This window comes from Octodon degus, unplaced genomic scaffold, assembly GCF_000260255.1.
Source record: "Octodon degus isolate 3935 unplaced genomic scaffold, OctDeg1.0 scaffold00003, whole genome shotgun sequence".
NCBI lineage: Eukaryota > Metazoa > Chordata > Mammalia > Rodentia > Octodontidae > Octodon > Octodon degus.
This window is the reverse complement of record NW_004524579.1, coordinates 2,981,914-2,991,711: the sequence shown is the minus strand read 5'-3', so window position 1 is coordinate 2,991,711 and position 9,798 is coordinate 2,981,914.

Below are 9,798 nucleotides of genomic sequence, written 5' to 3'. Positions count from 1 at the left end.
GGACTTGAGGTCAGACATTGAGCCTCTGAACTGTACAACAGCATTGTTCACTTTTTAGATCCTAAAATTTCAGACTTTTTCAGATTTTTTTTTCAACAAATGATCTTGAGTTGCAAGTCTCTTTGAACTAATGTAAAAAAAATTGTTTCTATCATTTGTTCCCATTAATTTGACATAGAGCTTCAATTTTGATACTAATCAATAAAGGGTATAATGTAGAACGGAAGGAGAATGGAGAAAAGGTGGATGCTTAGGAGATTTAGAGGAAGAAAGATGGACAAAAAGAGGAAATGATTTTGAATGAGAAATCATCCTGATTTTATAAGACATTAAAATCTAGTAGAAAATATTAAAATAATTCAAATACTAAATATTATGAGTAAAATTGTGAAGATAAGTGAAAAAGAAATTGAATAGAGCTGTGTTACCTTTTCTCTGAATCTTACCAAAGTAATAGAAAAGATGTATAGTGGCACACAACACTTGGTCTGTTAGTGTGTAAATGAAAATTTATGGTCGCCACATAAGCTCCTGTTATAACTTAGATTTGGAATGGCCAGAAAAGCCCACATGTTAAAACCTGGGCCCTCAGTGGTTGATATTGGGTAGAGATGCAGCCCATGAGAAGTGGGGTCTGCAGGAAGTCCCAAAGTCACTGGGGTGCTTTGAAGGGGCGGTGGGACTTCTGCCTCAGCATTTTGTCTTGTCTTTGCTTTTTGGGAATTAGATGCTTGGCTTTGCTCCACCACATGTCCCTACTGCGGTGTGCTCCTTCCCTGCGTGTCTACAGCAAGGGGGCCATCAGATGGCCCAGGATCCGGAGTTAGTATAAAGCTTGTGTTTGTATAAATGAATTGCTCTGTGTGTTTTGTTATAGTAATAGAAAGCTGATTAATACAGTTATTATCTGAGATTACCATTAGTAAATATTTATTTATTCTCCCTTCTATTTAGTCTATCAAATAAAAGACTTTTCATGGAGATGAGCTATAAGGAATAGGAATGTAATTATCATTTTAAAAATCTTTCCTTTATTTGTTTGACACAGGGTCTCACTATGCAGCTTGGACTTACAGTGATCCTCCTGCCTTGGGCTCCCCAGCACTAGGATGACAGGCATGCACCGCACCACCACGCCAGGCTCGGTGGCTAGCTCAGCATGGCATGTGGCACCAGAGATCAAACTCTAGTCTTTGCACTTGCCAGGGAGGTGATTAGACTGCTGAGCTATCTCCCCAGCACAGGAATGTATATATAAAGGTTTCTTCCATTTTAATTTTACCTATCATTGCCTTGTTTTCTTAAATAACTGTATGTAACTTTTAACTTCTTTTGACTTGGTATAGGTGTCTTGCTATGTTGTTAAACTGCCTGATCTCAAACTCCTGGGCTCCAGAGGTCCTCTTACCTCAGCCTCCCCAAGTAGCTGGTACTACAGCTATGGGCCACCAACACAGGGCTAGCAAATACGTCTGAAAGCAGGTGTCCTAATGAATTTTGCTCAGCAATTTTTAGCTAATGAATAGGAAATAGAGCTAAGGAGCTAAAATATTTCCCTGCCTTGTCTCTTCCTTTAGGTTGTGTTAGGTAAACCACATCAATGGAACCTGGGAAAGACACTTGGCCTGAGCAGCAAGCTGTGATTTTCACTGGCTGTCTGGCTCATTCTCTCTCCTCCCCTTCTCTATGCATAGGGGTGTAATCTCAGGACTCTTCTCACCCTCAAGGCCTTTTAAGTTTGTTAGTTAACAAACAAAGACCAGCCTAGGAATTCATGGATGTTCGCCAGTTTGTCTGGTTGTCATTCATGCAACAAGTAGTAATTAAACACTGAGTAAAGGACTTGCTTAAAGTTGTCATACAAAGGTAAATAAGACAAAGTTCTAGTCCATTAGGAACAGACAGGAAGTAGTGCTCTGGTAGCCATGACTCCTGGCCCAGAGTGCCTGTAACTTCTTGTGGTTTCTGAGTAATAAGAGTGTCTCCCACAGATTTGCTAAAGCTCTTGGAATTTCTAGAGTGACAGAAGCTCTTTCATTCTAATGAAGTGATTCCTGGTGCTCTCCAAGCATCAGAGAAAAAAGGAGTTGAAAGTTGAGTCAATCCCAGGGATGATCTCAATCCTGTGCATACAGTGAAGTCTTCAAAAACACCAAGTGCCCAGGATTCCAAGAGCTGCTCAAGTACTGGGCACCAAGAGAGCCCAGAGTATGGTTCACCCAGAGAACAGTGTACGCCTTTACACATCCCTTGCCCTGTGCTGCTGACCAGTCATCTGCAGCCTTCCATAGTTTAATAAACTGGTAAACGTAGTTCTGTGAACTAGCCTAGAAGATGAATGGGCATCCTGGCTTACAGTTCTTAGATCAGATTTGGACAGCAGACAACCTGATGATTGGCACCTCAAGTGGAGATGAGATCCTGGGAGAGAGTCTTAAACCAGGAGGTTTTCAGAGTCTGACAGCAGGTGGTGTCAGAATTCAATTGCATTGTGGTGTCTCAGGGTGTCTGCTGGGAAATCCTTGGAGGGTGGCTGGAAAATGTGCATATATGGTGTCAGAAGTGTTCTCTGTTGAACATTATGTCAAGTGTAAGAGGGAGAATAAGTCTGGTTTCTTTTTCCCTCTTTTGCAATAAGTCAGAAGACACCCTGGATTGGTCTCTTGAAAATATTGTACAAGAAAACTAGGGCAAAGCAGAGCAGAGGCTCAGAGACATAGAGGAGATGGGTCTCATGACAGAGGGCAGAGTGTCAGGGATTTAAAAATTATAGAAGACCAGGAGGATCCTAGGGAGTTTGGGGGGAGTCAGTGGGGAACATGGTCATCATGAGAGAACACACAAATTCTAGTTGCCCTGAATAAACATTAGGAAAGTATAATCAGAAGGGATTGGGATTTTAGAGATTGAAAAAAAAAAAAACAGGAAGAAGAAAGATTTAGCAAACTGGAGATGTTATGAGGCAGCATTTATTTTCTTTGTAGCATCATAGACTCTATAGACTGCCTTGTGAGGTCTGAATAACCCAAGTGACTGCAGTCTCATGCTTCATATTCCTAGAGGCTAAAGAATCTTGTGATTTCAGTTTGTGACATTTCAAATCCTTTCTCAGAAGCACGGCAACCACAATAAAACATAATTGGACCAACATGGTATGACCTAATGTCAATGGATGGATCAGGAAACCCAGTAAGGTGTGTCTACTTCAGCTTTTGTCTCCATCCAGCTCCTTTCCCTAGATAGGGCTCGGGTTCCTCTGGACCAAGGAGGGTCTGTGACTTACCATCAGACCTGAAGATTATGATTGCTGACCTCATATGGCCAGCTCCAAGATGCAAAAGTGGGGGAGGATTAGAGTTTCTATAACCCCCTCAGGAGAAGGGAAATGCTTGCTTCTATAGCCTACCTTGGGGAGAGAGTGTCATGGAGCCAGGAATTGAGAAGCATGCTGAGCCAGGGACAAGGAGGCATAAGTGTGCTTTCTTACTTTTAGGCTGCCCCTGCCACAGTTAGTATTGGCCTGGCCTGTGCTCGTCCTGAGGAGGGAAGACCTCCAAAAAGGTACAGGCATAGTAAGGCCCTGTCAGAAAGCTGACGGACAAATTATTTTTTCAGTACTAGGGATTGAACTCAGGACTCTGCGCTTGCCAGACAAGTGCCTATTCTACTGAGTCATCTCCCTGGCCTGGAGTATATTGGATTATTTTGCTGAATTCATGCACCTACAATATGTAAATGGCAATAGAAAACCCATCTCTGACAAAACTAAACAAAAAAGAGGATACAAAGGAAGGACCATTTTGTATCTGTATATACAAAATAGGTAGGATAGATATATAGCTCCTTTCTCTTAATTCAATGAGAAAAAAGACTTGCACTAATAGTGTTTGGACAGGATATCATGTCTGCACCTTTACTATGATAAACCAATACAAAGAAAACAATGTGCAATGTATTAATTATTGAAACTGTCCTGTTAATTGGCTTTGAAACTGTCTCATTGCTATTTGTTTCTCAATAAATAAAATAAAACATTACCATGAAAAAAAGAAAAAGAAAAAGAAAGCTGACTGGAGAGGAAGGAGTGAAAGGAAGGGCTGATTCTAAATGATGTGCAGGCACAAGTGAACAGGGAAGGGCCAGAAGAACTAGAACCCAACAGAGACATAAATAATTCAATCAGTACCTCAACACCTTAACTGGTTTGAAACAAAAATAAATTTGACTACACTGAATCATTAAGACACACACCTAACCAACCATTATTATTCTAGGCAAAGAGAAATGGGCCCCCTGTATGATTTTTTTTTTTTTTTTTTTATTTTCAATTACTTAAGGGTTTCTATTTCTCTGCCCAAAACAAGCATTTAATTTCGCCAAGCAGCCAGTCCTTTCAGGAGGAAAGCAGGGATTTCAGAGGAGTTAATGTTTCAGAATTCAGGCCCCAAGCCCCAGCTGTTTGGCTGGACTTTCACTTTTTATTTGTGATATTGGCAGGAACAGACCTAGCTCTTCAGGCCTAGAATGAAAATGGAAAGAAAAGGCTGCTAAACTGTGAACAGTGGTTGAGGATTATAGCAAAAAAAGATAATCTTCTGCGGGTACAGTGGCTATTTCTGAGGAGCTTATACTTCGTTTTATGATTTTCCGTGAAATCATAGCGAAGGACCAGATGCAAGGATGGTCATTATTTACATTTTAGGAAAGTAGAAAGTAGCATTTCAAGAAGGGCCATGAGTGGAGCATCTCGGGCAGTGTATCATGGGCAGAGTCATTCAGCAGACTTGCATTTTTCAGCATCTGACCTTGGGGTTCCTGCATTACCTCTCCACGTTGGAGGCAGCCACACATCCCGAGAGGCAGGCACCCTGTGGGGGATTAGCGTTTAGTTGTTGAAGATGGAAATAATGATGCATCAATGGTCAGCATCTGGAATGAGCCTATGGAGGGCCGGCAGGAGCCCCTGGTGAGATGGGCGCTGGGGGCCTGCATTGTTTACCCCCCGTGCGGTGCGGGAAAGGCAAATTGCTGGGACCCCGGAAGGAAGGAAACACTGCAGAGCCAGGGCTGTGGGTCCCTTTACTTTAAGTTTTCACCACAGGGAAATAAGTGGGAGGGCTTTAAAATTAGTTCTTAACACAAAAGCGACATAAAGGGGCTGGGGAGATGGCTCAGTAGAATAAGCACTTCCCTGGCAAGCGCAAGGGCCTGAGTTCAATCCCCAGTTCCGCCAAAAAAAAAAAAAAAAAAAAAAGAAAAAGAAAAAAAGACACAAAAAACAAGGGAAGGATGGAGAGTTTGGCGTAAAGTACCTGATGAAACTCCAAGTGGGGAATGCACATTAAAACAGCATCTCTTAGAACAACTGGCGGGTGCGCACGCCGCGCACCCTGAGCTCGTGGGGAGATGAAGTAATGGGTGTGCCAGCAGTCCTGCCTCTAGCAGCCGGGAAGACAACCCGGGCAGTGCCCCAGGAATCAAGGGCCCGCGGTGCGTGACTCACTTGGGATCTGACTGGTGGCAGCATACGCCTCGCAGTTCCAAGTCGGCCGACGACTTCAGCCCTGCGCTCCAGGACCCAGCTGGGAATGACGCAGCACCGCAGGGAGCTCTGATGACGCACTTCCGGCCTGTGACGCAGCTCCTCGTTTTCCATCACAGTTGATTCTTTTTTCTCCCTACTCCATGGCAGGACTAAAACCACTTGGAAATGGGAATGACTTTCTACTTTAAGGGTAGCATAATATGATCTAAACATAGCACATTCCCAGCCAGACCTTTCTAGTAAATTCTACTGCCCCATAAAATGTTTAATTGGTTGTATAACTTTGGGCAAGAGACAAAGGTACTAAGGTCTAAATTTCCTAATTTAGACGTTATGTTCATTCCAGGCTTAAAATAATATGATTTCCTCCCTGTTTTTTCTGGGCAATGAATATCTACACAGAATACTTATCAATGAAACGTTACGAACTCTGCCCCCTCAAAAAAAATCAAGGCTGACATTACCATAGGGACATTCTGGAGATCAGGGAATCTCTGTAGACACTCGCGGGGCTTCAGAAAAGCAAGCAGAGCAAGCAAATGAGGAGAGAAGGATGACAATTCCAGAATTGCTTACCTGGGAGCCCTGTCTGGAGTGAAGCCGTTTGTATCTTTGCCAGTTTGGAGAGGGCCCAAGGGCAGACTCTTGGCCTGGGTCAATATTCTAAAAAGCATATTCTGCAGAACAAGAGTTGCAGAGTTTTTCTAATAGAAATTACGCTAATAGAGGACTCCATAGTAATATAAAATTGGGAACATGCTGGGCTGCATAAAATCAAAGCGCATTCTTCCCAGGAGGGGCTTCCAGCATCCTGGATGGACTAATCTGTGTCGTGAAACTCCGTGAAGGTGAACCCGTGGTCCTCAGCAAGTCTCAGACTCAGACGAACAGAAAACACGATGGGTTTGTTTTATGTCCCTCCCGCCCCCAAAGAGATTCTCAAAGGTTCAGTTTTCTGAGGAATATTCTTTTGACAGAAGCTTTTGGTAAAATCCATGGCAAGTTCAAGTGCACTTCAGGGAAGTAATGTCCAAGGAATGCCATTATCGTAAACTCTTGGCACTTAAGTTGATTACGCTTGTCTTTAACACACCCTGAATTTGTAGGTAACACTCAGGGCACAATTAGCTTCCAGAATTCATAAGGTGGACTTCAACCTGTGTTTGATTTTTGCTTTGTTTTTTATTTGCCTGATCTTACCAACTGATCAAAAGTTAGTTCAATTTTGCCTGGATGAATATGATTTTAAGCATGCCATCTCTTCATTCATTTTCATTTCTGGTGTTTCTGATATTTATTCCTTTAAAAATATTTATTTACTTATTTATTTATTTGATACAGGGTCTTTCTATGCAGTTCAGACTTGTGGTGATCCTCCTGTCTCAGCCTCCCCAGAGCTGAGATTATAGGCATGGTACCAAGGATCAAACTTGGGTCCTTGCTCTTGCCAGATAGGCACTTAGACTGCTAAGCTATCTTCCCAACCCCTTTCCTTTTTATTGGCATAGGATTTCAAAAGAGTTTTAATCATCAAGTTGCCAATCATGAAATTGATGAACTTTATTTTTTTAATTTTAATTTTAATTATTTTATATATTTGGTTGTTGCAGGATCTCATGACACAGGTAGGACTTGTGGTGATTCTCCTTTTTTCAGCTTCCCCAGTGCTGGGATTACAGACATGTGGCACCATGCCTGGTCTCGGTGGCTGTCTCTGCAAGCTCTGGGGGTGGGGCTGGTGTGGCATGTAGTTCCAGGATCGAACACCGGTCCCTGTGTTTACCTAAGCTTGCTCAAGCAGGTGCTTTAGTCTGCTGAGCTATCTTTGCAGCACACTGAGCTTTAAACTTAAATTTGTGGAATGGAAGCAAAAATTTCCAGGATTTATATGGTATATTTGATCCAACTAAAAGTCATGAAGCATTATGGGAGTGGAAGGTGTAAAGAGACAGCTGGATTTGATCATTGCATAATGCATTTCTGTTCATGTGAAATCTCACGTGAGCCCCACTAGGATATACAGTTAATATATATTAATTAAAAACAAAGAATAATGTACAGAGTGTGATAGTACATGCCTATAATCCCAGCAGTCTGGAGGCTAAAACAGAAGGATGGTAAATTCATATCTAGTCTGGGCAACCTACAAGACGGTGTCTCAAAAGAAAAAAGAGAAGGGAAGCAAAGGGAAGGGAAGAGAAGGGAAAAGGAAAGGAAAGAGAAGGGAAGGGTAGAGGGAAAGGAGGGGAAGGAAGGAGGAAGGGGGGGAGGGGATGGAAGGGGAGGGGAGGAAGGGAGAGATGAAAGGAAAAAGCTGAGCATGTAGGCTAGGGGAAGAGCCTAGGTGCAAATTTCAGTACCTGAAAAAAAATTAAATATTTCTAATTTTTTTTTCTGGTACCAGGGATCAAACTCAGGTCCTTGCACTTGCCAGGCAAGCACTTATTACACTAAGCTATTGACCCAGCCCCTCTAATCATTTCAAAATAGGATAAAGATAGTAAATTTTTCTCTCTTTTTCTGTATGTGTGTGTGTGTGTGTGTGTGTGTGCACGTTATTAGAAGGCAATTCCCTTGATCTTCAAATAGAACTATAGAGCAGGATCTTTTACTTTTCTGAGATAGGGTCTTGCTAAGCCACTAAACTGCCCAGCCTAGGCCTAAACTTGAAATCCTCCTGCCACAGTCTCTGAGACTGTTGAAATTACAGGCTTGACTTATATTACTCTTCTAATTTTTTTCTTCCTTTTGCTAAATGACCATGTATCAGTTCTACACACTAACAGGTTCAATGTGATGTTTCAGCACATGAATGCACCGTGGACCACATCCTGCCTCCACAGCTACACTGTTCACTCCCATAATGCTTCTTTATAATTAAGATATTTTTGAATGAGACAAAATGCAGTTCCATGAAAGACAATTCAAATGAAAATCTCTAGATCTTTAGGTGTTTCTTTGTTAGCAGACTGAACTTAAAAAGATTTTATGGTGATACATATTTGTGAAAAATAAGTTCAAGTAAAAGAAAGTAGAAGATTAACATATTAGTATACACAGTGTCATTACTCATTCAGCAAAGAAGTCCCTTACACTAGGTCCAAGAGGAATTTTGGATTTGTTCCATCAGCAAATAACCCATCAACCAAAAAATCTGCAGATAGGAAAACAATGAAGTGATTTTATCAACATACTGTATGAATTACATATTTGACAAATAGCTTCCCCGTTATTCTTCAGATGCATTCTTCTTCATGGGTCCCTTAGCAAGGTTTCGTTTGCTGTGTTTTCGATCATGTTGAAAACCTCATATAGACCCTTTGAAAATTTGATTGACTCAAAAAATTACCTTTATCTTATTAGAATACTATTAGTTGACAAGTACGGCACCTAACAATGTGGCACCCCAGTATTTGTGTACCCTGCTTAGACATACCTTTCTTTTTTTTTTTTAATTTTTTTTATTTTTATTTATTTGAGAGAGAGAGAGAGAGAGAGAGAGAGAGAGAGAGAGAGAGTGTTGTGTGTGTGTGTGTGTGTGTGTGTGTGTGGCCAGCTCAGCCCACCAGGGGGCGGGGCTGGCTGGCATGTGGTGCTGGGGGATTGAACCGCGGTCCCTGATGCCTTGCCAAGCTTGTTCTAAGTAGGTGCTTTAGACCACTGAGCCATCTCTCCAGCCCCGGACATACCTTTCTTAATCTAAGGTCAAATAAAAATAAAAATAACCCAAAAAATTCCCACTGGACTAGAGGACGTAAGGACTTGTAAAGTTTTTTTGATATTTTTGCTTATCACACAGTTTTTGAGCCTATCATTTGCAGAACCATGCACATAAAGGGTTTCACATAATGAAAGAGTGGCTGGGAGAAAGGTATGAGGCCTTAACATTTGAGACCAGGAGATAAAAAGTTTTTTTGAATTAAAACTAGAAAATGAATATTCGATTTCTTGCATCTCATTTATTGGGTTTTGAGACAGCATTTTGCTGCACAGTTGAGGTTAGCGATCAACTAGCTTTGTAGTCCAGGCTGGCCTCAGACTCGTAGTTGTCCTCCTACAGCAGCCTCTGCAGTGCTGGGATCACAGGCACTCACCACCACGCCCAGATGCATCTTCTTTGAAATACATATAAATTATTAATTCAGGAATCTTTAGAAGTTTTAGTCTCACGATCACTTTCATTCTCAGAAATGTTCTGGAACATAAAGAACTTTTGTATAATTTGGTTTATATTTATTAGCACAGCCTTAAAA